General features: G+C 43.9%; 1 protein-coding gene across 14 annotated transcripts in view; it reads right to left on the reverse strand.

Moving 5' to 3' along the window:
* Window positions 1-24944, reverse strand: part of ATP2B2 (ATPase plasma membrane Ca2+ transporting 2) — a 388293-nt gene that overhangs the window by 194463 nt on the left and 168886 nt on the right. For all 14 annotated transcript variants that reach the window (XM_043588121.1, XM_043588117.1, XM_043588115.1 and 11 more), the window contains one exon: window positions 11415-11509. The gene's annotated coding sequence lies outside the window, so the exon portion shown is untranslated. The remainder of the gene's footprint in view (window positions 1-11414; window positions 11510-24944) is intronic.

The following is a 24944-nucleotide window of genomic DNA, read 5'->3' on the forward strand; positions in this document are numbered from 1 at the left end:
GTTGAGGCCAGTGGGAGAACTGGTTTCCAACTGACAGCCCTGGAGAGCTTAAGAGGAAGCAGCAGAGGGAAGCCGGCTGGCCCCTGGCAGCTTCTTGTAGGGCAAGGCCTCAGCAAGGCACTCAGAGATTCACAGACCCTATTCTGCAGCTGGAGCATTGACTGATCTTTGGGTTCTGGCTCTGCCACTGACATGCTACGGGGGCCCTGCACAGGGAGCTTCCCCTTTCTGGGCCTCGGTTTCCCCACCTGTAAAATGGGGACATTATAGTACTGGATGTTGCAAACTGGCAGCTTAGAGGCCAGATCCAGCCTACAAACATATTTTGCTGGAGGATCTGCTGAGTGATTTTTTTTTTAAGTAAACTTTTTGTTTTAGAACACTTTTATACTTACAAATAAAAAATGGCCAAAATAAAAGAACACTTTTATTTTACAAATTTACAACTACCAGGTAGTTGTCCTAGTATTAAGAGCTTATACTAGTATGGTACATTTTCACAATTAATGAATAAATATTGATATGTTAATAGTAACTAAAGTACATAATTGATTCAAATTTCCTTAGTTTTTATCTATAACCCCTTTTTCCGCCCTCCAGGATCCCACATTATATTTGGTCATCATGTCTCCTTAGGTTCCTCTTAGCTGTGATAGTTTTGCAGAATTAAAAAAAATAAATAATAATTAAATTAGAATGCCTTGGAAGGCATGTCTTGGCATACTAGAATTATTCCATGTTTTGATTTGATGGTAACACATGTATAAATATATATGTAAAAATCACCAAGTGATACATTTAAGATTAGCATACTTTACCACTTCAATGTATGTATGTCATGCCTCCAAAAAAAAAAAAGAAAGAAAGAAAGAAAGAAAGAAAGAAAGAAAGGAAGAAAACCTGAGTGACCCTCTCCAACTTGCCAGTCTCTAGCACTCCCTATTACACTCTTCTCAGAAGTGCTCATTCCTTTGTATCATCTCCTTGGCATCTGTAATCACCACAAGGTATATAAATAAGCCTCTGCTAGTTTACTTATCTGTAAAATGGGTATAATGATATTTTCTACCAGATAAGGCTGTAGTGAAGATTAGAGAGGTAATGTACATAAAGTTCTTAGCACAGTGCCTGGTGCATAGTAAGTATTCAAGAAATAGGAACAATTATTATTATTGCTTGGGTAGTATTTACATTATTAAAATGGGTACATAACTAATCTTTCCCCTTAAAGCAAACCCCATCCTTTCCTTCCTCTGTGTCCATGCCTCCTCTTATGTCTCTGTTCCTCCCTGCTAGGTAAGGCCCAAACTCTGATGGGCAGAAGGTGAAAGAGACAGGGACAAGTGTCCCACCAGAGGTGGTCCATCTGCTAATGGAACTGAGATGACTGAGGATGATTCCCAAACCTGTCCCCAAGGTCCAAGGAAACTTTGCTGAAAGTTGGAGTCCCAATTCTTCCCTTTCTTATGGAGCACCTTGGGGTATAAGAAGTTCTGCAGTTTTCAGACATCTGCCCCCCAAAAGCTGCATCCTGTCCCCCTCAAGCATCCCCCTGGCCAAAGATTCTGGGGACAGTGGGGAAGCTGGTGGGCTTTTGGAGGGATGCTGTGGAAATCACGGGGAGAAGGTAACCTCCTGCCTGGCTCTCTGCTGACCTAGCCTCTCGGGGGGTGCCAGCTTTTGCTGCGGGGCACCCCCAGATCTGTGTCTGGAAGCAATGAGGTCAGGGAAGGCAGGTTCTCAGATGCATTTGAGTGACCTCTTGCAAACTAAGCTCTTGGTAAGATGTGCTGAGAGGTGACTAAAGAGGGTTGGCCCTCTCAGATGGCCACCTCTGAGATGGTGAGGTGAGCAGAAATCAGGGGCTGGAGGTTGGGAGGCCAGGGCTGGGTCTTGTCTTGCTCTCTGACTTTCTGTATGACTGCTGGTAAGTCTCCTTCCCTCTCTGAGCCTCCTTTTCCAATAATAATAATAATAACAATAATAATAATAACAATAATAATAATTGTGTCCCTGATGAGTCCCAGGCCACAGACACAATAGTTATTATTATTGTTATTATTATTATTATTATAGTAACAACAATAGTGATAATGGTGGCAGTGATGGTGGTGATAATGGCTCCCAATTTAAGTATGAGGTAGAGAATAAGCCCTTTATGTGTGCACCATAATTTCATGCTTGTAAGTATCCCATGAAGTCGGTCCTGTAATTGTCTCCATTTCACATATGAAAAAAATGGGGCTCAGAGGGTCAAGGACCTAAGACTTCCCAGCTACAAAGTCTGCAGACACAGGATTCAAACCCTGGGTCTAGGTCATCTCCTTTGTGGCTACACCTATGAGATGAGCAAGCAGCCTAATGGGTCTCCTGACTTTCCTTCCAGCACTGACCCTGCAGCTCTGAAGGCTGGTCCCAGGTCTGGGGAGCAGCAGGGGGCAGGGACGATGCTCTGAGCTCCAGAGCACTTACCTATGCTAAGGTCTCTATGGTCTCATCTGACCTTAGCAACGGCCTTACGGAATAGGGACCGTTGGCACCACCTCCATTTACAGGGTGGGAAACTGAGGCACAGAGAGGCACAGGTAAGCGTGCAGTCACACAGGTGTCAGGGTTTGAACCTGGGCCATGTGGCTCTGGAGCTCATGCTCTTCTATGCTTTAGCAGCCCTCCGGAGGAGGGGGGCCTGCAGAGCTGAGTGAGGCCAGAGACCGTCCCCCATGGGGGACTCCTTGTCAGTCTGCACAGGGCTTGTCCAGACCAGGCCTCACCCTCCAGCCTGCCTCCTAGCCCAGGGCTCAAAGGTTTACAAGTACCCCCTCTTACATGACAAAGCTGTTTCCATCTCAGCAGCTCCCCCTGCACTGGAGACCCAGGCCCTTGAGCAGTGCCCCGTGAACCCATTCTCCCATACCTGAGCTGGAGATGGTGGCGAATCCCCCGGTGTCCCCGATGAGTCCCAGGCCACAGACACAACCCCCCACTCCGACCTCTCGGCCTCAGCATGGACAACCACCGCAGAGTGGCTACACCCTGCGAGGTGGCCACCGGATCCAGTCCAGGTGCCAGTGGGGCTGCCTAGCTTTCCGGCCTTGGGAGCAGTGAGTGGGGAGGGGGGGTGGGGAGGGGCAGGGAAGCATGGCTGGCCTCCACTGTGCTGTGTGCTTGGCAAAATAGTAGCCTCTGCCAAAGGCAGCATGGATGGTGGGTGTTTCTGTGCCCCCGGCTTCCTTCTGGGCCACGTTCACTTGAGGCTTCTGATCCTATCAGTGGCACTCTGGCTGCTCCAGTCCTGGTTACCTGGAAGTCCTTTTGTTCTGAGGACTCCCTGTACGACTGGCTGGTAGAGAGTGGCCCTGGGACCATGAGGAAAGGGCAGCCACCATGTGTCCACCTGGCCGGACCCAAGAACGGAGGCTTCCAATGAAATGGGCCATGTGAGTGTGAACGCTGGGGACAGGCCAGGCAGGGAGAGGTGGGGAGGGCCTGGACCAAACACCCCGGATCTCGCCTCCTCCAGGAAGCCTCTCTGGACTAAAGGGAAGAGGGGTGACAGAGTTCCCCCACCCACCTTGTCTCTCGGCCCCACGACACCCCTTGCTTGTTCCCTTAGAACATGCCCATCCTTTTCTCTCTGTTTACAGAGCACAGGAAGAAACCGTGCATTGTTTCCCGTCTGGCAGAGCAACGTGACTGGAGAGAGAGCACTTCCCACAGAGTGGTTTCCCGGCTTTTACAACCTTCCCCTTTGTGTGTTGACGTTCTGTTTTATTTTAAACTTTTCAGGTGTGAGGAGCTCACCCCTATTTTGTTTTTCACTTTTAAGTGAATGGATAGTGTGCTAATCACAACAGTTCCTGTTTGACAAATACTAGAACATCTATGCTGCAAACATATTATTTAGTCAAGGTAGCATCTTCCTTTCCTTTCCAGATTTTTATTTCTTAAAATACAGTTTAAATCACACAGGTACCGATGAATGCTTGTCTGCTGGACTACGCCAGTGCAGGGACCACAGGGATGGCGGCTCTTATGGAGTGATCCCTGGGTGGGGATGTGAGGCTCTTCCAAGCGTGTTTACCTCTGCTGCCCCTTCACTAAGTAGCCCCAGACCGCTGCAAGTTTTAAGCTTGAGGGTCTTATTTTTCTGAGTGGCTTGTCTCTGCTCTTGGCTTCAATGCTGTGAGCTCTCCACGATGGCAGTGCGTTTGCTTCCAGTCTCAAACTCCCTCCCCTGCGACCTCATAATTTACCCCACCCAGCGGCTTCCTTGCACTTCCTTTACTCAACAAGTTCTGAGCACCTACTATGTGTGTGTGGGGGGGTGCTAGGGATACAGAGAGAAGCAGGACTTCCGCTCTGTGCTCAGGGAGGGAGAGGGTCACACAGATGTTGACATTGATCCATGTGCTCAGAGAGGGTTAGATCACCTCCTCTGGATCATAAGGCTAGAAGGAAATAGGGCATGAAAATCAGACCTATTTGAGTCTAAGACCCCAGCAAACTCCTTCCACCGCTCCACTCCTGCTGTGAGGCATTTAGGGTCTAGTGGGAGAGAGGTAACAAAACAACCAAATAAAACACATGTGATGGGTTCAACCACAGAGGCGTATCAGAAGAGTGGCAGGGACCAGGAAGATGGAGTGATTTGTTTTCGTGGAGGCGGAGTTACACTGAAGGTGGTTCTGGGGGAGGTGAAACTTGAGCAGGGTCTTCCGGGTGACTCTCGTCATTACAACTGTTTCTAAAGGAAGAGTAACAATGCCCCGAGTGAGGAGTGCTGGGGTTTTTAATGCGTAAAATGCCTGACCATGAAGTGCACGAACTGTGTGCCATCTCTGCTCTTTGCCACATAACAGGGAGTGAGGCCCCTGTCCCTGGAAGGAACCAGGAAAAAATTTAAAAGTTACTAGTCAAGGAATCAGGGGAAAGCTTCTATCATTGGGTGAAGTTGCTGAAGAGTTCCTCAGTTCCTTCTAACAATAAGATCCAACGTATTTTATTTATTCTTGGCCCAGTGGAGGGAAGGCAGACCCCTTCTCACTTCTCCTACTGACTCAGGCAGGCCAAACCTGAGACCCGGGCCTGAGGGAGCTCAGTGACACCTGGGACCCCAGTAGCCTTTCATCCCATTGGATTCAGAAACAGTTTTGAGCAATTACCTCTCAGGCCCTTGTGTATTGGTTGCCTTAGTAACTCTCAAGGCAGCCCCTGAGGCAAGGGATGCTGTGCCCAGTGTACTGTTGGGGAAAACTGAGGCCCATCAATGAGTGGCCTCATCTGGTCTCTCCTGGTCTGAGCACAGGGCTTCTGCCAGCACAACTGCCAGTACCCACGGAAGAAAGACCAAGTGAAGGGAACAGCCCAGAGGAGGGCATGTAGAGGAGGCCCAGAGGCTTCTGCTCTTGCCATCGGAGGTTGGACACCTGGCCTATCCACATGATGCTAGGGGCCCAGGAAGAGGGGGCAAGTCCTGCCTTACGACCAGCTGGTAGAATGGGCATGTGGCCTGCAAGGGCACCTTCCATCCTCCCAACCACCCCTGCAATGTGGCTGCTGGTTTATTTCCAGGAGAGCCAACCGAGGACCAGAGAAGGGAGGCCATTTGCCCAGCAGGACCCGATTTGAACCCAGAGTTCGTGCCCTCTCCACCACACCATGCGCCCACTCTACCCCCTACAAAAGTTTTTGTTTCATCCTCACTTGGGTGCAGTTCAATACGCAGAACACCCCCCAGAGACACTGCAAACCCCAGCAGCATCATGGCAAGGCCTGGGGGCAGACCCTATCCTGCAACAGGAAGTACACGGGAAGACAGACTTGAGCGCAGCCCATCCCCAGCCTTCCTGACCACGGGTGCCCACAAGCCCGCCACTAGTGCTCTGGTGGTTTCCGTGAAGCACTTCTATTCAGCTTCTCTCTGGAAGTACAGTGTCTCTGGGACATTTACCTCCCCCCACTGCCTCCGGCCCCAGGCCCTGCCCTCTGCAGTCTGGGTGAGCCGATCCATTAATACAGTCATCTTGACAGGCATCAGCGGGGGCCAACTAGGAGACATGGCCTGTGCTAAGTATTGACGGCTGTCCCTGTGAAGACGCTTTTGCCTCCAGTGCGTCGGAGAGGCCTTGGTTACCCGGACATGGGGCGGGGAGCATCTGATTTGGCAGCCTCAGCTCCAGGCTGTGCAACCCTGGGTGGGTCTCAGAGACTTCCAGATGTGTAGGGTAAGAAGAGAATTTATGGCACCTGGTGAGGCACAAACTCAGACCTCTGGATGGCTGCACTAAGTCAGAGGCTCCTGACACCTCGCCACTGTCACCCGGAACCACTAGGCCTATGCAGGTCAGGAGGCAGTCGTACCAGGTCACACGGTGAGCTCCTGGCAGAGCAGGCCTGTGGGCATGGGGGGCTCTCTCTGCCCAGCTGGTCGCTGGGCTCCCTGGAGACTGCTCTCAAGAGCCATATGAGCTGTGGCCAGAACCCACCTGGTCCCACACCTTGTCTGCAGGGGAGGAAGCTGAGGCCCGAAGACAGAAGCCGGAGAATGCTGGCTGGTTGCCCAGCACCACATGAGGTCCTTTCCAGACATCCCTCACTTGTGTGGTAGGAACTGCCCCCCCCCCCCCCCCCGCCCCTTGCACATGAGGGAACTGAGACTGGAAACGTGGCAAGATTTGCCTAGAATCACAGAGCTTGGACTGGCGGCATTGGGATTTAAACCCAACACCGAGGCATGCTTGTGCCCAGTCGGGCCCACTCCAACCAGATCAGAGCACATCCTCCCCAGTTGTCACTGTGGCATCAGAAATGTAGATTGTCGGCTCTCCATTCAAACGATATTTGGGGTGGGAGAGCTGATTTTAAAGATGAGGATCTGTCAAGAAGGGGGTGGGGGGTCTACCACTGACCTCTGACCTCTTCAGGGACCCTGGGTGAGCTGGGGATGCCACGGGGTGGCGGGCTTGGGTGCCTCTGCACTTGGGACTTCCTGTTTAACACAGACTCATGAGCGGGTCTCATCCCAGAATGAAAGGTGAGTGACTGATTAGTTATCTGATTGCACGAAGAGCTAGTGGGGTTTCTTGGTGCTCTCAGAGCACTCAGGAAGGGCATTTTCCCTTCAAGCAGACAAAGATAAGAAACAGTCTGGGAAAGAAGCCTTTTCCCTCCCCACTGAAGATCATTGCTAGGAAAGGCCCTCTGGCCCCCGGCACGTACCTGTCCAATAATAGCAGCCAGCTGCATGCCTGCCTGTCCCGTGGCCCTCCCCTGTGACCACCTCGAAGGCTAGGACTCTGGCTTCCCGAGTTCCCTGAGTTCAGCACAGTCAGAGCTGACAGAAAGCTTGGGTTCAAGTCTGCTTGCTCTTCATGTTAGATGATGGCTGGCCCAGGAGACCCACGCTAAGGTTTGTTAAGGCCAAGAGTTAATGGGAAGCTCCTGCAAGCTGAGGAGTCAGTGATTTTGAGAAGGATGTTGCCCTTTTGGAAAACGATGTAAAATATTCTTTGAGTCTATTTAAGAAATGTCATGAATGCACTGACGGCCCTTCCAGAATCCACTTCAAACAATGATGATAGCGTTATGGGTTGAATTGGGCCTTTCCTCTCAGAGGTACTTTGGAGTTCTAACTCCCAGTAACTGTGAACGTGACCTTATTTGGAAACAGGATCTTTATGGAGGCAAGCAAGTTAAGATGAGGTCATTAGGGTGGGCTCTGATCCAACATGACTGGTGTCCTTATCAACAGGAGAAATCTGGAAGCACACAAAAGCATAGAAGATGATACGAAAGGTGCGGTGGGGGGAGGATCAGGGTAATGCACCCACAAGCCAAGGAATGCCAAAGATTGCCACTAAACCACCAGGAGCTAGGAACAGATCCTCCTTCATGGGGCTTGGGAGGAATCAACCCAGCTGACACCTTGGTGTCAGACTTTCAGCTTCCAGAATGTGAGACAATAAGTATCTGTGTCTTCAAGCTACTCAGTTTGTGGTGCAAACTGGGGTTGTTAACGGCAGCCCTAGTAAACTACTACAGAGAGCAAACTTTCTGTTCCCAGGGCTTGTGCAGTTGAGAGTCTGACATGGTCCCAGAAGAAAGGGGCCTGGGGTCCTCACCATTTGAGGCACCTGTTCTCACTGGGGACCACCAGGAGAACAGAAACCTGCTGAGCACTGTTAATATCCCAAGCAGTGCTGGACATTTCAGATTTCCTCCCCCACTTAATCTTTCCAATATGGCTTCTTACTCCCATTTTAAATTATTATTTTTTAATGTTTATTTATTTTTGAGAGAGAGACACAGAGTACGAGAGGGGGAGGGGCAGAGAGAGAGAGAGAGAGTGAGACACAGAATCTGAAGAAGCTCCCGGATCTGAGCTGTCAGCACAGAGCCCAATGCAGGGCTCAAACTCACAAACCATGAAATCATGACCTGAGTTGAAGTCGGATGCTTAACTGACTGAGCCACCCAGGCGCCCCTTCTTGCTCCCATTTTAAAGAATATAAAACTGAGTTGGGAGAGTATGTCAACAACTTGCCCAAGATTGCATAGCTGGGACCTGAAACTAGTGGAGGTGGGCCAGGCAGCCAGGAGCCATGTCACCTCCCCAGACAGAACCCGTGTGGAAAGAGCTCCCCAGAGTTCACAAGCTGCTTTTAGAGGTTTGGGTGCATTTTTTTTTGATCTGTGGCCTGTATTTCAGACCCTGGGGCAGTCTGGCCACGGGGAGGGCCCAGGTTTGTCTCCATTCTCTCCTTGAGGAAAACAGGATGGAAGGAAATGTCCCAACTCCCTACAAGGATAAGGTGTTGAAAAATCCTCAAGTACTCTCGAGCCCTCATTTCCATAGGTTTTCACCTCTTATGGGGCACTTTCCCATGTGTTGTCCCCTCCCCCCTGCCCTCAGCACTGTCAGCAGATGGGAATTACTGTCCACATCTGAAGGAGGCATGAGTTGCTTTGTAAACTGGGGTTAGTGACAACAGCCTCATACATTGCTCTGACATGGAAATTCTGCCAGACCTCCCAGGTTCGAACCCCAGCTAGGGTAAGTGATACAACACTCTGTCCTTCAGTTTCTCATTTTGTAAAATGGGGATAGTGGTCGTGCCTACCTTATTATAAAAAGTGATTGCTATTACCGTTATTAATTCATTCCGCCAACATGGATTGAGGGCCTCATGTGTGGAGTCAGACTGACTAGGTTCAAATCCCTACCTTGCTACTTACTCACTGGATGACTACGGGCATTTTACTTAACCACTCTGTGCCTTGGTATCTTTTTCTGTAACATGGGGATAATAAAAGTACATATGTCAGAGGTTGATGGGTGAGGATAAGGGGCTGGTTCCCTCTAGGTGCTGAGTAAATCCTACATACTGTTGTCACTGATGTCAGAGTTATTGGGATTCCTGTTGGGTCAGGCCAAGCCTCCATAGCTGCCCTGGGAGAAACTCACAATCATCCTGGACTCCCCTCTGGAGGCTGGAAGGTCAGGTTCAGGACCAGGGCAGCCCCACCTCTGTCTTCCCTGGATTCTCCTTGACCATCCCCCATTCAGACCCAGCCCCCCAGCCCCCCAAGCCCTCTCCCAGCTGCAGAGGAATGTTTCCCAAACATGCACCACATCACTAGAACCCTCCCATAGCTTTGTCACTACTCTATGCAGACCCCTCCAGCCTGCTGTCCTCCTCACTCTTCCCCAACCCTGGACCTCTGCATGGCTGGCTGCTTCCTCCATGGAAACCGCCAGTCAAATGTCCCCTCCTCAGGGGACTGCCGGCCAATGCCACCCTGCCACCCGCTTTGTTCCGTTCACAATGCTTGTTATGCTCTGATGCTATTTATTTGGTCACCTGTCCACTGGAGTGTCAGTACCATGAGGACAGGGGTCTTGTTTGTTTCACTCTTGAGGGCACCCTGGGGTGAATAAAAGCCTAACAGTGACTGCACACAAAGGGTGCCCAATAAACACTCAAGAATAAGCAAACAGGTGGTCAGGCTCTGGCTTTAGGCATCCTTTAGGAAATGATAATGCATCTTTTTCATTATGTAATAAAAGCAGCTAAACCCCACAGTGAAAACTCTGCTAGGCAATTGTCAACCATGGGCCTGGGAAGCCTTTCAAGTCATCTTGGGAAATGAAGAGGGGCGGGACGGGGAATGTCACCTTCTCCTCCCATAAATGGCTCAGAGATGGCTCTCTTCAACCTCCTTCCCCACCCACGCTTGTCAAAAGCTGCTGGGTTTAAACACCCATGTTTCTGTTCCATATTATCGATCGTTTAATATTCAAGAGATGGCATAAATAAATATGTGAGCAATTATGTAACATGTTTGGAAACAATCTGGTTAGCCCTGGAGTGCTGGGGCGAGAAACAAAACTTCAGCAAAGCCAGAAGCCTGGGTGATCTGTGAGGCGGGGGACAGAGGTGCGTGGCCAGTCTGCCTGTCTGCTCCCTCCCCAGTTCTGTCCAGAGGTATTCCTCTCCCTCAGCCCAGGCAGAGTGGGGTAGTAGGCATTGAGCGCAGAATCTTGGAGGCACATCGTGGTTCCCCCTGCTCCTGTCTGGGAGGTTACTTCTCTCTGGGTCAGTCTTCCCATCTGTGAAAGGACTAACAACACCGCATGGGAAGGTCAGGTGAGACGCTGACTCAGCTCTGGCTCAGAGGACAGTCTTTCTGAAGGTAAGTTGGGTCTGATGCCGAAAGATGAGCTGCATGAACTCTGGTTTCTGACATGGGGGTGGGGGGTGGGGGGTGCAGGCCTGGGCTTTGAGGTTCACAGGTGTATTAATGCAAGGTGGACTGAGCAAGGCAATAACAGAGCCCCAAAGAATGGGCTTCAGGAATACAGAGAAAGACATGCTTCCCAGTGAGGAGCAGGAGAAATCTTACAGAACTGCCAGATGGGCTGGCCCCAGAAGGTTGAGTGGGATTGTGACACCAGAGAGAGGGCCGCCCCATTTAACGAACACACATTAGGCACCTAGCGTGTCTGTCTATTCTGCAAGCATTTATTGAGCACCTACTAGGTTCCAGCAACTCTGCTAAGCACCTTACATGGGTCATCTTTGCTTGGACTTCACAAGAGGGAGATGCTGCCATTGTCCCCCATTTTACATATAAGGGTGAGACTCAGCTCAGGATGACAAGTGATGCTGCCTTCCTTCACCAACTTCTAGGCCATAATCCCTATTTAAATGCAAAAGGGATGTGGGGCAGTTTTCCCAAACCAAAACAATGGGGCATAAATAATTCATGTGTCTTCTCTGAGGTTGCAGAGGGAAGGGAGCTGCCATCAAACTCTGCTTTCTTGCTCAGCTGACCCTCCATTTAGCAGCCCCCCAACAGTGCCTTCTTCCACATCTATCCCACTCCCACCCCAGCCAAACCCATCTCCAACTTACCCCTCTGCGTCTTCTGGTTAAATGAAAGGCGCCAGGATTCGGGAAATAGGGCCCATGTCTTGCTGGCTCTGGGGACTGGGTGATGAAGTTCAGCTCTGGAAAAGGGGAGATGGCATTGGTTAGGGGTGGGTGACCCGATGGGGAGCCAGTCAGGAAAGAATAGGAAGGGAACAGTGCAGTGAAGTGGGACCTAGGGGCCAGCACTGGCCTGCGTCAGGGGTAGATGGAGACAGAGGAGAAGCAGGAGTGGCTCAGTTCCCCAAATACCTCCCAGGAGCTGACCTCGCCATATGGGGACCCACCCCCTGACTTCCCAGTCAAGACCTCCCAGGCCTCAGGCCCTCTTAGGGGAGCAAGTCCATTACCAGCAGGGTGTCAGATGGGGTATTTCATCTGCTGGCTGGTGCGGCCTTCAAGGGCAGAAGGAGTGGGACAGAGTGGGCAGGGGTGTGCACAGAGGCCTTGGAGCAAGAGGCTTTATGTTTCTGAGTCTGCTTCTCCATCTGCAGGACAGAAATACTAATACCTATTATTCAGGAGTTTTGAGAGGAGTAACGGAAATATAATATGTGTAAATGCCTTCGCTTGTAGATGTGTTTAATAAATAGCAGAAGAGAGCTAAATGTCTCTCCTGTATCAGGTTCCCTTTCTGTACCTATCTATCCATTTATTCATTTGTAACTTTCTATTTTGAGATAACTGTCCATTCAAAGCAAGCTTTAAAGAAATGTATAGGGAGGTCCAGTGCTCATTCCCCTAGCTGACCCCAGTGCTAGCATCTCACAGCACAGGGAGGTGCAGGGAACCTTCCTCTGGCTGACCCCAGTGCTAGCATCTTATACCACGATGAGCTCTCATGCACCTTCCCCCAGCTGACCTGAGTCAACATCTCATGCTTAGTGCTCTGGCAAAACGAGGCACGTGACATTAGTACAGTCCCTGGAGCTAATTCAAATTTCACCAAGCTTACATGTACTTGTGTGTGTGTGTGTGTGTGTGTGTGTGTGTGTGTGTGTAGGTCTATGCAATAGTATCACTTTGTAGTTTTATGTAAGCCCCACCACAATCTAGATACACATCTGTTCTACCAGCATGGCTTCCTTGGGCCCCTCCTTTATAGTCACATCCGTTCCCTCCCTGACTTCATCCCTAACTCCTGGAAATCATGATTCTGTTCTCATCTCTATAATATTGATCTTTCAATGATGTTCTATAAATGGAATCACACAACATGTGACCTTTGGAGATTGGCTTTCTTCACTCAGCCTAATTCTCTGGAGATTCCTCAGGTTGTTGTGCATATCAATAGTTCACTCTTTTTTATTGCTGAGTAGAATTCCATGATGTGGATGGACCACAGTTTATCCATTCATCTACTAAAGGAGATCTGGGTTATTACCAGTTTTTGGCTATAATGAGTAAAGCTACTATAAATATTTGTGTACAGGGTTTTTGTGTGAACATAAATTTTCATTTATTTGGGATAAATGCCCAAGAGTGCAATTGGGTTGTGGTGTAGTTGCATATTTAGTTGTGTGTGTATGTGTGTGTGTGTGTGCGCGCGCGCATGTGTGTTTAAAAGAAATGCCCAGGGGTGCCTGGGTGGCTCAGTTGGTTAAGTGTCGGACTTTGGCTCAGGTCATGATTTTGCGGTCCGTGAGTTCAAGCCCCACATCGGGCTCTGTGCTGACAGCTCAGAGCCTGGAGTCTGTTTCAGATTGTGTCTCCCTCTCTCTGACCCTCTCCCGTTCATGTTCTGTCTCTCTCTGTCTCAAAAATAAATAAAAACGTTAAAAAAATTTTTAAAAGAAATGCCCAAGGGAGCCTGGGTTGCTGAGTTGATGAAGCATAGGTCAGGTTTTGGCTCAGGTCATAATTTCACTGTGAGACTGAGCCGAGCCCTGTGTCAGGCTTTGCACTGACAGTGTGCGCGTGGAGCCTGCTTGGGATTCTCTCTTCCTCTCTGCCCAGCCTTCCCCCCATCCAAAATAAATAAATAAAATTTAAAAATAAAAGAAACGTCCAAACTGTTTTTCAAGAATGGCTATGTGCCAATTGATATTTTCACCCACCTATGAATGATCTAATTTTTCTGCATCCTGCTCAGCATTTGGTATGATTTTTTTATTTTTGCCATTCTGATAGGTGTAAAATATCTCATTGTGGTTTTAACTTGTATTTCCTTATTGGCTAATGATGTTGAACATATTTTCATGTGTGTATTTGCCATCTATCTGCACATCTTCGGAGAAATGTCCCTTCGTGACTTTTGCCCATTTTTGGGGTTGGATTGTTACATATGTTTAACAGTGGAATTTTGAGAGTTTTAAAATTTATGTCAGCTACTAGTACTTTGTCAGATTCCATGGTTTGCAAATACTTTCTCCCAGCTTGTAGCTTGTTTTTCTTCCTCTTGACAAAGTGTTTTGTAGTACAAAAGCTTTTAATTTTGGTAAAGATAACTTTATCTCTTTATCTATCTTATCTATCATCTACCTATGTATTTAATTTCGATTCAAGTTAGTTAACATATAGTGTAGTACTAGTTTCAGGAATAGAATTTAGTGTTTCATCACTTACATATAACACCCAGTGCTCATCCCAACAAGTGCCCTCTTTAATGCCCATTGCACATTTAGCCCATCATCCCTCCCACCTCCCCTCCGGCAACCCTCAGTTTGTTCTCTATATTTAAGAGTCTCTTATGGTTTGCCTCCCTCTCTGTTTTTATATTATTTTATTTTTATTTCCCTTCCCCTATGTTCACCTGTTGTGTTTCTTAAAATTCACATATAAGTGAAATCAAATATTTGTCTTTCTCTGATAGACTTATTTCGCTTAGCATAATACATTCTAGTTCCATCCACAATGTTGCAAATGGCAAGATTTCATTCTTTTTGATCACTGTATCTACTTTTTATTTTTTATGGATATTTTTGGGATTAAGTCTAATGTGAATTATTTTCCTAACTTTTCTTCTAAAAGTTTTGCAGTTTTAAATTTTGTTTGTTAAGTCTATGATCCATTTGAGCCAATTTTTGTGTAACATGTGAGACTTAGGCAGATTTTTTGTTGTTGCTCTTGTTTGCCTATGGATGTCCAATTTGCTTCAGCATTATTTGTTGAAAAGGTTATTACCTTTCTTTCATTGAATTGCTTTTGTACCTTTGTCAAATATTAGTCAGTTGTGTGGGTCTATTTCTGGATCCTCTGTTCCATTCCATTAATCCATGTGTCATCCTTCTGTCAACACCACACAGCCTTCGTTTCTAGATAAGTCTCGAAATGAAGTAGGATGATTCTTCTCATTTTATTCTTCTTTTTCAAAACAGCTTCAGCTGTTCTAGCTCCCTTGCCTTTCCACATAATTTTTAGAATAATCTTTTTCACATTTACAAAAATTTTGCTGGGATTTTGATAGGAACTGCACAGAATTGACATCTTTATTATCTTGAGTCTTCCGATCCATGAACATACTAGGGCCACTTCATTCATTTAGATCTTCTTTGATTTTTCTCATCAGTATCTTGTAGTCTTCAGAATATAAGTCTTGTGCATGTTTTGTTAAATTTACACCTATATTTTTTGTGTGTGATTATAAACGGCCTCGTATTTTTAATTTTGGTGCCCACATGTTCTTTGCTAGTATACAGACATACAACAACGTTTTGGTATGTTTATTTTGTATCCTGTGACCTTCCTGAACTTGGTTATTAGTTCCAGCAGGGTTTTTGTTTTGTTTTTTTGTTTGCCTCCTTGCTTTGGTAGATTCCTTCGGAGTTTTTTAATGTAGACAATGACGTTATCTCTACATGGGGATAATTTTGTTTCTTCCTTTCCAATCTGCATGCCTTTTCTTGTCTTGTCTTACTGCACTGACTAGACTGCCCAGCACTATTTGAAGGCAAGTGGTGAGAGCTGACATCCTTGTTTTGTTCCCAGTTTTAGGAGATAGCATTCAGTCTTTCATCATTAAGTATAATGTTAACTGTAGGTTTTTGTCAGTATTCTTCATCAAGTTGAGAAAGTTCTCTATTCATATTTTTCTAAGCATTATATCATGAATGAGTAATGAATTTTATCAAATGCTTCCTGCATTGATGCATATGATCATGTGATTTTTCTTCTTCAGCCCATTAACATGGTGGATTATATTAGCTGATTTTTAAATGTTAAAGCAACCTTGCATTCTTGAATAAACCCTAGTTGGTCCTGAAGCATAATTATTTTTATGTATTACTGAATTCTCATTGCTAATGTTTTGTGAAGGATTTTTCACATCTGTATTCATGAGGGAGGTTGGCTTATAGTTTCATTTTTTTATGCTGTTGTCTGGTTTTGATATCAGGGTAATACTAGCCTCATACATTGAACTGAAAGTGTTCCCTCTGCTTCTATTTACTGGAAGACATTGTGTAGAATTGGTGTTAATTTTTTAAACATTTGGTAAAATTCTCCCATGCAACTATTAGGTCTATTACATTAATAATTTAATGTAATTATTGATATGTTAAATTTTAAGTCTATCCTTTTATTTTTTGTTTTCTGTTTGTCTTTCTACAAACACAACCACATCTATAAGTGTTGTAGTTTTTGCTTTGGCCACCAAACATAATTTAGAAAGCTCAAGAGGAGAAAGAATGTGTATTGCATTTAGCAATATTTTTGCTTACCATATTCTTTTTTCCTTCCAGGTGTTCTAAGATTCCTTTCTAAAAAATTGTTTCCTTTCTGTCTGGAGAACTCCTTTCTGTTATTTTAGGGCTGATCTTCTGGCAACAAATTCTCAGTTTCCTTTCATCTGAGATCTCGATTCCCCTTCATGTCTGAGGGATAGTTTTCCTGGTAATAGGGTTCTCAGTTGACAGTTCTTTCCTTTCAGCATTTGAAAACTGTTGTACCACTTCCTTCTGGCCTCTAGGGTTTCTAATGAGAAATCCACTGTCCTTCAAATTGTTTCCCCACTATCAGTGAGTTGTCATTTTCCTTCCATTGCTTTCACGTTTTTTTTTTTTTTTTTTGAGTTTTCAGAAGTTTACTATTTTGAGTCTTGATGTACATTTCTTTGGGTTTATCTTCTTTGGAGTTTTCTTAGCTTCATGAGTCAGTAAGTTTATGACATTTTTGTTTTGTTTTGTTTTGTTTTGTTTTGTTTTTACCAGATCTGGGGAGTTGCCAGCCATTTTTTTCTTCACGTACTTTTTCAGCCCCACTCCTTTTCTCATCTCCTAGGAGTTCAATGACATAAACATTAGAACCTTTGTTACAGTCCCACAGGTCTCTCAGGCTTTATTTTTCTTTTTTTAAATGTTTATTTATTTTTGAGAGACAGAGAGACAGAGCATGAGCAGGGGCGGGCAGAAAGAGAGAGGGAGATAGAATCTGAAGCAGGCTCCAGGCTCTGAGCTGTCAGCACAGAGCCTGACGTGGGGCTCAAACCCACAAGCCGTGAGGTCATGATCTGAGCCAAAGTCAGATGCTTAACCAACTGAGCCACCCAGGCTCCCTGGCTTTATTTTTTTAAGCTTAATATGCTATTCAGATGGACAGTTTCTTTTGTTCTATATTCCAGTTCAACGATTCCTTCCTTTGTCCCCTTTAGTCTGCTGTTAAGCACATCCATTGAGGTTTTTTTTTCTTTTAATTTCAGTTATCATATTTTTCTGTTCTAATATTTCCTTTTGGCTCTTCTCTAAGTCTTCTATTTCTTTGCCGGGACTTTCTTTTTCTTTTTTTTTCTCATCAGTTTCAAGTGTGTTCATAACTGTTCCTTGAAGCATTTTTTATGATGGTTACTTTAAAATCTTGGTCAGATAATTCCAACATTTTTGCCATCTCAATGTTGGCATCTACTGATTGCCTTTTTTTTCATTCAGTTTAAGACTGAATGAATTAGTTCTTGGCATTGGGGAATTTTAATTGAAATGTGGGGATTTGGGATATGAGGTTATGGGCCTTGGATCTTATTTAAACCTTTGTTTCAGCAGGCTTCCATGACACAGCACCAGCAAAAGAAGGGGGTTTGGGAATGACAGCTCACAATTAGGCCCTGACTGATACTTCCCTGGTTAGGAGGAGTAGGAATGACTTGTTACTGTTCCCAGTGTGGTCTCCACTGGTGGGCTGGAGGTGAGGTCTTATTACCACCTGGTGGGGAAAAAAAGCCCTGGCTCCCTACTTGGCATTCTCTGACACCACCCAGCGTGGGACTTGGGGTTGCCTCATAGTCTGATGAAGTTAAAAGTCTAGTCTCCCCACAGGATCACTGCTGGTGCAGGTAGGGCCATAAATGTTTTCTATGGTGTTTGGCTGGAGTACAGCAGTTTTTGTCTAAAAGTGTCAGTTTTGCTAGGCTGTCCCCTTCCTTGTTCTTTAGCTAGAGATAACAGGCTTCTCCCTACCCCTCAACTACCTATTGGCATTTTCTCATCTCTGGCTTCTTTCTCCAACGCTGTGATATATGAGGAAAAACCACCACCACTACAAACTCACTACTGTGTTGTTTCTTGGGTCCTCAGGTCCCTTGCAGGTTTGTCCTTTCTCTGTCTTTCAGAGTTTTCTCTTTTCTTTTCTTTTTTAACTTATGGAAAGTTTTATTTTATTTTTCTTCTTTTTTAAAAATTTAAATCCAAGTTAGTTACCATATAGTGTAATAATGATTTCAAGAATAGAATTTAGTGATTTATCACTTACATATAACACCCAGTGCTCATCCCAACAAGTGTCCTCCTTAATCCCCCTCCCCCATTTAGCCCATCCCCCCACCCAATACCCCTCCAGCAACCCGCAGTTTGTTCTCTGTATTTAAGAGTCTCTTATGGTTTGTCTCTGTTTTTGTATTATTTTTGCTTCCCTTCCCTTATGTTCATCTGTTTTGTATCTTTAATTCCACATATGAGTGAAATTATATATTTGTCTTTCTCTGACTTATTTCGCTTACCATAATACACTCTAGTTCCATCCACATTGTTGCAAATGGCAAGATTTCATTCTTTTTGATGGCTGAGTAATATTCTATTACATATATATATATATATATATATATATTACATATATATTATATAATGGAATATATGTAAATATATTCCATTGCACACACACACACACACACACACCACATCTTTATCCATTCATCAGTCAAAAGACATTTGGGCTCTTTTCATACTTTGACTATTGTTGATAATGCTGCTATAAACACTGGGGTGCATGTGCCCCTTCAAAACAGCACTTCTGTATCCTTTGGATAAAAACCTAGTAGTGCAATTCCTGGGTCATAGGGCAGTTCTATTTTTAATTTTTTGAGGAACCTCCATACTGTTTTCCAGAGTGGCTGCACAGTTTGCTTTCCCATCAGCAGTGCAAAAGGGGTCTTCTTTCTCCACATCCTCACCAACATCTGTTGTTGCCCGAGTTGTTAATTTTAGCCTCACAGTTGTGAGGTGGTATCTCATTGTGGTTTTCATTTGTATTTCCCTAATGATGAGTGATGTTGGGCATCTTTTCATGTGTCTGTTAGCCATCTGTACATCTTCTTTGGAAACTGTCTATTCATGTCTTATGCCCATTTCTACACTGGATTATTTGTTTTTTGGGTGTTGATGTGGATAAGTTCTTTACAGATTTTGGATACTGACCCTTTATCTGATATATCATTTGCAAATATCTTCTCCCATTCTGTCGGTTGCCTTTTAGTTTTGCTGACTGTTTCTTTGATGAGCAGAACTTTTTATACTGATGAGGTCCCAATAGTTCATTTTTGCTTTTGTTTCCTTTGTCTCTGGAGATGTGTCAAGTAAAAAGTTGCTGCAGTCAGAGTCAAGGAGGTTGTTGCTGGTTTTCTCCTCTAGGATTTTGATGGCTTCCTTTCTTATGTTTAGGTCTTTTATCTATTTTGAGTTCATTTTTGTGTATGGTGTAAGAAAGTGGTCCAAGTTAATTCCTCTGCATGTCGCTGTCAAATTTTCCCAACACCATTTACTGAAGAGACTGTCTTTTTTCCATTGGACATTCTTTCCTGCTTTGTCAAAGATTAGTTGGCCATGTTTATGGGTCTATTTCTGGGTTCTCTATTCTGTTCCAATGATCTATGTGTCTGTTTTTGTGCCAGCCCCATACTGTCTTAATGATTACAGCTTTGTAATACAGCTTGAAGTCCAGGACTGTGATGCCTTTAGTTTGGTTTTCTTTTTAAGGATTGCTTTGGCTATTCAGGGTGTTTTCTGGTTTCCTACACATTTTAGGATTGTTTGTCCTAACTCTGTGAAGAATGCTAGTGCTATTTTGATAGGGATTGAAAATGTAGATTTTTTTGGGTAGTATTGACATTTTAACAATATTTGTTCTTCTTATCCATGAACATAGGATGTTTTTCCATTTTTTTGTGTGTCTTCTTCAATTTCTTTCATAAACTTTCTATAGTTTTCAGCATATAGATTTTTCACTTCTTTGGTTAGGTTTATTCCTAGGTATTTTATGGTTTTTGGTGCAACTGTAACTGGGATAGATTCTTGATTTCTCTTTCTGCTGCTTCATTATTGGTGTATAGAAATGAAATGGATATCTGTACATTGATTTTATATCATGCGAGTTTGCTGAATTCATGGATCAGTTCTAGCAGGTTTTTGGTGGAGTCTTTTGGGTTTTCCACACAGAGTATCATGTCATCTGTGAAGGGTGAAAAGTTTGACTTCCTCCCTGCCAATTTGGATGTCTTTTATTTCTTTGGGTTGTCTAGTGGCTGAGGCTAGGACTTCCAAAACTATGTTGAATAAGAGTGGTGAGAGTGGACATCTTTGTCATGTTCCTGACCTTAGAGGGAAAGCTCTCAGTTTTTCCCCATAGAGGATGATATTAGTGGAGGATCTTTTATATATGGCCTTTATGATCTTGAGAAATGATCCTTCTTTTCCAACATTCTTGGGTTTATTTTCTCAAAGGCCTTTTCTGCATCTATTGAGAGGATCATGTGGTTCTTATGCTTTATTTTATTACCGTGATGTATCACATTGATTGATTTGCAGATATTGAACAAGCCCTGCATCCCAGGAATAAATCCCATGTGATCATGGTGAATAATTCTTTTAATGTATTGTTGGATCTGGTTTGCTAATATCTTTTTGAGAAATTTTGCATCCATGTTCATCAGGGAAATTGGTCTGCAGTTCTCTTTTTTCTGGGGTCTTTGTCTGGTTTTGGAATCAAGGTAATGCTGGCCTTGTAGAATGAGTTTGGAAGTTTTCCTTCCATTTCTATTTTTTGGAACAGATTCAAAAGAATAGGTGTTAACTCTTCTTTAAATATCTGGTAGAATTTCCCTGAAAAGCCATCTAGTCCCGGACTCTTGTTTTTTGGGAGGTTTTTGATTACTGATTTAATTTCTTCACTGGTAGTGGGTCTGTTCAAATTATCTATTTCTTCCTGTTTCAGTTTTAGTAGTTTATATGTTTCTAGGAATTTGTCCATTTCATCCAGATTGCCCAATTTGTTGGCATGTATTGCTCATTATAGTCTCTTACTATTGTTTGCATCTCTGTGGTATTGATTGTGATCTCTCCCCTTTCATTCTTGATTTTATTTATTTGGATCCTTTCCTTTTTCTGTTTTATCAATCTGGTTAGAGATTTATCAATTTTGTTAATTCTTTCAAAGAACCAACTCCTGGTTTCACTGATCTGTTTTTTTTTTAATCAATATCATTGGTTTTTGCTCTAATCTTTATTATTTCACTTCTGCTGGTTTTAGGCTTTATTTGCTGTTCTTTTTCCAACCCTTTTAGGAGTAAGGTGAGGTTGTGTATTTGAGACCTTTCTTCCTTCTTTAGGAAGGCCTGGATTGTTATATTCTTCCTTCTTATGACCGCCTTTGCTGCATCCCAGAGGTTTTGTGCTCTGGTGTTTTCATTTTCATTGGTTTTCGTGTACTTTTCAATTTCCTCTTTAATTTCTTGGTTAACCCATTCATTCTTTAGTAGGATGTTCTTTAATCTCCAAGTGCTTATGGTCTTTCTAAATTTTTTCTTGTGGCTGATTTCGAGTTTCATAGTATTGTGGTCTGAAAATATGCAAGGTATGATCTCAATCTTTCTGTACTTGTTGAGGGCTGATTTGTGTCCCAGTATGTGATCTATTCTGGATAATGTTCCATGTGCACTCAAGAAGAATGTATTCTGCTGCTTTAGGATGAAATGTTCTGAATATACCTGTTAAATCCATCCAGTCCAGTGTGTCACTCGAAGTCATTGATTCCTTGTTGATTTTCTGCTTAGATGATCTGTCCATTGTTGTGAGTTGGGTGTTGAAGTTCCCTATTATTGTGGTATTATTATCAATGAGTTTCTTTATATTTGTGATTGATTTATATATTTGGGTGCTTCCACATTGGAGGTGTAAATATTTACAATTGTTAGGTCTTTTTTGTGGACAGACCCCCTTAATTATGATATAATGCCCTTCTTCATCTCTTGTTACACTCTTTATTTTAAAATCCAGTTTGTCTGATATAAGTATGGCTACTCCAGCTAGCCATACTTGATGACCATTAGCATGATAGATAGATGGTTCTCCATCCCCTTACTTTCAATCTGAAGGTGTCTTTAGGTCTAAAATGGGTCTCTTGCAAGCAGCATATAGATAGGTCTTGTTTTCTTACCCATTCGGATACCCTGTATCTTTTGATTGGAGTAGTTAGTCCATTGACATTTAGAGTGAGTACTGAAAGATATGAATTTAGTGCCTTTGTGCTGCCTGTAGAGTTGGTGTTTATGGTGATGTTTTCTGGTCCTTTCTAATCCTTGTTGCTTTTGATCTTTTTTGTACTGATTCATCATTTCTCCAACGGACCCCCCTTAAAATTTCTTGCAGGACTGGTTTAGTGATCATGAAGTCCTTTAGTTTTTGTTTGTCTGGGGAAACTCTTTATTTCTCCTATTTTGAAAGACAGCCTTGCTGGGTAAAGAATTCTTAGCTGCATATTTTTCTGATTCAGCATGTTGAACATATCCTGCCACTCCTTTCTGGCCTGCCAAGTTTCTGTGGATAGGTCTACGGCAAACCTTATCTTTTTTCCCTTAAAGGTTAAGGAATTTTTTTCCCCTTGCTGCTTCCACAATTCTTTCCTTGTCTGTGTGTTTTGTGAATCTGACTATGATATGCCTTGGTGGTGGTCGGTTTTTATTGAATCTAATGGGAGTTCTCTGTGCTTCTTGGATTTTGATGTCTGTGTCCTTCCCCAGATTAGGAAAGTTTTCCACTATAATTTTCTCACATAAACCTTCTGCCCCCTTTTCTCTCTCTGCATGTTTTGGGACTCCTATGATTCAGATGTTATTCATTTTTAATAAGCCACTGAGATCTCTAATACCTGTATCATGCTCTTTTGCCTTTGTTTCCCTCTTTTTTTTCTTCATTATTCTCCATAATTTCATCTTCTATATCACTGATTCGCTGCTCTGCTTCATCCATCCTTGCTATTGTGGCACCATTTGAGATTGCATCTCAGTTATAGCATTTTTAATTTCATTCTGTCTATATTTTACTTCTTTATCTCCACAGAAAGAAATTCTAGGCCTTTTTTTCAACCCCAGATAGTATTCTTATTACCAAGGTTCTAAATTCTAGTTCAGACATCTTGCTTATATCTGTGTTGATTAAGCCCCTGGCTGTCACTGCTTCCTGATATTTATTTGGGGTTAATTCCTTCATTTTATCATTTTGGAGGAAGAAAAAATTAATAAAATAAAAAATTAAAATTAAAAATAAAAAAAATCAAATAAAAGAACCTAGATCCTAGGTGTGTTTTGGTCTGCTTGTTGAAAGAAGCTTGACAGAATGGAGAAAAAAGGGAAAGAAAAGAAAGAAAAGAAAAAAATGTAAGAAAAAATTTAAAAATTAAAAAATATATAATATAAAACAGAATAAAATGAATTAAATAAAATGAAATAGAATAAAAAATTTTTAAAAATAAAAATAAAGTAAAAATAAGAAAAAAATTAAAATTAAAAAAATACAAATAAAAATTTCTTTTTCTATATCCAAGGAAAAGAAAATACAGGGGAAATAAACAATTTAAACAAAAACAGAAGCAACAGAATGAACTAATAAATGAAACAGCAAACAGAATGAAACCCGAAGGAAGTTACATCCAATTTCCCCTAGAACTGAAAATATGAACTACTCTAAAGTCTGTACACAAAGCAGGTGGAGTGACTTGTGCTAATTTTCTAGCTGATATGCTTGGAGGGTGCAATGGGGCGGGGCTTGGTGTAGTGGCTCCATTATCTACTATATGGCACAGCTTCGCTTACTGGAGTGGATCAGAGAGCATGCATGTGCACAGGAGAGGTGGAAATGGCTTCACCCAGCTCTCTAGTCTTTGGCACAGGAACTTCACACTCTCACCAACCCGCAATCAAGCACCCTTCCTTTGTCTCAGACCTCCATCCATTCCCCACTGCTATCCTGTCCATGTCTAAGCCATCTGCCTGCCAGGGGGCACCTCCTTTCAAAGTTTTATCTCAGATGGGTTTGTGTTTCAAATCCTCAGTTTTCAGAGACCCCCACAGCTTGGCCCACACTGATTGTGTGGGGTGGGGGGGGGGGTCTTGCTGAGCAATGGGCGGGTGCCAGCTTGCCCCAGAAAATGTTCGTTTGATCAAACAGTGGCAGAGGTTCAGAGATTATGAATCACAATATACAGGTTTCACTGTACTCTGGTGACTTTCTCCCAATACCAGCAAATTGTGGCTGCTCTCCAGGGTTTGCTAGGACCTTTGCCTGTTGGGAGGTCGTATGGCCTCTACCAAAGGCACTCCAAGCAGGGGAACTGCTTCTCTCCATGTGCACATGGACCCTCAGACCCCTCTGCCTGTTCTTGGAGATTCACCCTACTTCCCCACCAGAGCACCACCAGGCACTGAACTCCAGAACTTCAGACTTTGTGCTCCACTGTTTATAGAGTCCTGGTAGCATTGAAACCCTCTCCTTTCTTTCTGTCAGTGGTTTTGGAGAACAGATTTCTTGTTCAGTCCCCTGCAAGTTTTTTCATTTGTTCTCTCTCTCTCCAGCTACTTTTGGGGGAGTGTTGTCCTGCACTCTCCCCCTCTGTCTTCTTTCCACAAAACCAGCTCCCTACCCTCCACAGCTTTTCTCTTCCCCAGTTCACCTCTCCACACTGTGTACCTGCTGAGTTCTGTGGCTCAAGTTATGCAGATTGTTGTTTTAATCCTCAATTTCCTAGTTCTGCAAAATGATTTGATGCTGATCTAGCTGCATTTCAGGGATGAGACAAGCTGAGTGTCTCCATGCTGCTCTGCCATCTTAACTTCCTCTCCCCATAGTTTTCTAGTGTTTGTTTTATATATAATGTCCAGGGATTTTAGTCGCATTTAGTGAGACAAATAGGAAAAAGAAAATTCTATCTTCCTGGAGGCAGAATCCCACCTGAAACCCTCTCAACAAGTGCTTCTCAGTTCGCTTGAGTTTTCAAGAATCACCTCTATCTTCTTAACACTGATAAGCAGATCAAATCAGAATT

The sequence above is a fragment of the Prionailurus bengalensis genome, chromosome A2 (genome assembly GCF_016509475.1).
Source record: "Prionailurus bengalensis isolate Pbe53 chromosome A2, Fcat_Pben_1.1_paternal_pri, whole genome shotgun sequence".
Taxonomy (NCBI): Eukaryota; Metazoa; Chordata; class Mammalia; order Carnivora; family Felidae; genus Prionailurus; species Prionailurus bengalensis.